Here is a 1,991-nt window from a genome sequence, read left to right as displayed (position 1 = left end):
AGGGCTCTCTATTCCTCCCTGACTGTTACCCTATGATTCCTTTTTGCCATTTATTTACCTAACTTGTTTCTTTACCACAATCTTGCCTTCCTTCTGCTTCTCTAGTATTTTATTTTGCACATGTATTTTCTATTCTTTTATTGAGCAGGAGCTTAGGAAATCATGGAAAACACTGCTAATGTGAGAAGAGTTGGACATGGACATAAGTGCACACACAGAAACATCTGTAAAACATCTAAGGCAGGGGACCCCACCCTCAGGACACAGACCATCATTGGTCCATGGCCTGTTAGGAACCGCTCTGCACAGCAGGACGTGAGTGACACGTGAAAAAGTGAAGCTTTATCTATATTTATAGCCGCTTCTGTCACTCTCCCATCACCCTCAGATGGGGCCGTATACTTGCAGGAAAACAAGCTCAGGATTCCTACTGATTTACATTATGGTGAGTTGTACAATTATTTCATTATATATGAAAATGTAATAATAATAGAAACAAAGCGCACAATAAATATAATGCGCTTGAACCATCCCTAAACCACCCCACACCTCTTATCTGTGGAAAAATTGTCTTCCAGGAAAATGGTCCCTGATACCAAAAAGTTTGGGAATCGCTGTTCTAACACATGTTAATTGAATGAAACCAACTCAACTCTGTTTTAAGCAGGATAATTAGGTAGGAAGGGAAGTAGAAGAAGAGAGCATAGATAAATTCAATTTATATTATAATTAAAATAATTTATAATTAAAATATTATATAAAGGAGATTTTTATTAAAATAATTTATGATGCCTACTAAAGTTGCAAAAGTATATTTATATTTGTTTAGACTTACAAAGGTTCATATAGTCAAGCTATGGTTTTTCCATTAGTCATGTATGAATGGGAGAGTTGGACTATAAAGAAAGCTGAGCACTGATCAATTGATGCTTTTAAACTGTGGTGTTGGAGAAGGTTTTTGAGAGTCCTTTGGACTGCAAGGAGATCAAACCAGTCAGTCCTAAGGGAAATCAGTCCTGAATACTCATTGGAAGGACTGATGCTAAAGCTGAAGCTCCAATACTTTGGCCACCTGATGAGAAGAACTGACTCATTAGAAGACCCTGATGCTGGGAAAGATTAAAGGCCAGAGGAGAAGGGGACAACAGAGAATGACATGGTTGGATGGCATCACCGACTCAATGAACATGAATTTGAGCAAGCTCCAGCAGTTGGTGATGGACAGGGAAGCCTGGCATGCTGCAGTCCATGGGGTCACGGAGAGTCAGAATTGAGTGACTGAACTGAACTGAGATTTACAAAAGTCATGCAAATTTCCTTGTTATGTTAATACCAGCCTGATTTTTCTATTTCTTATCTGAATTTTCTTTTTTAAATTAATGTAGCAAAATCCCACAAAATCTTCTACTAGCTCCTAGCTCACTGCCCTTATTGTAGGCATTCCTGGCTTTCCACATAGTAAACCCACCATGCTCTCAGGGCTCACTGTGCCAAACTGAGGTGTGAGAGGCAATTGGGATAATAATCCACCCATGTATTTCATCATTCTTCCCAATTTTGTCCTGTCCATTTCTAAGTGTACGCTTGAGCATCCCCCAAGGTAAATATTTATACTGATCTAGTGTCAAAGATTTTTGAGTGAGAACTATCTGCTCCAAATCCAGTGGATTTTGATGTCCACTCCTAGTTTTGAAGTGGCCTACAGCCCTTGTTTACCTGCTCCTCTCTGTTTGTTAGCAAAGTACCTTTGGAGCCCGCAGAACAAAGAAATCTTTTATTCTCTGACCACTGTAGGAAACATTTTTCATTCCTATAGGGATAAGGTTGCTATTACGCAGGATCTGACAGAAATCAAATTATCATTTTTGAAATCCAGGACATGGGACACAAGAATATGAGTCTTTCCTATACTGATTGTCATAGAATGGTATTTTATATATATTCATATGTATTTGTTAGTTTTTAGATAATTGAGGTTTCTAGAGCCCATA

The sequence above is a fragment of the Odocoileus virginianus genome, chromosome 4, assembly GCF_023699985.2.
Source record: "Odocoileus virginianus isolate 20LAN1187 ecotype Illinois chromosome 4, Ovbor_1.2, whole genome shotgun sequence".
NCBI classification, from domain to species: domain Eukaryota; kingdom Metazoa; phylum Chordata; class Mammalia; order Artiodactyla; family Cervidae; genus Odocoileus; species Odocoileus virginianus.
This window is presented reverse-complemented; position numbering follows the sequence as displayed.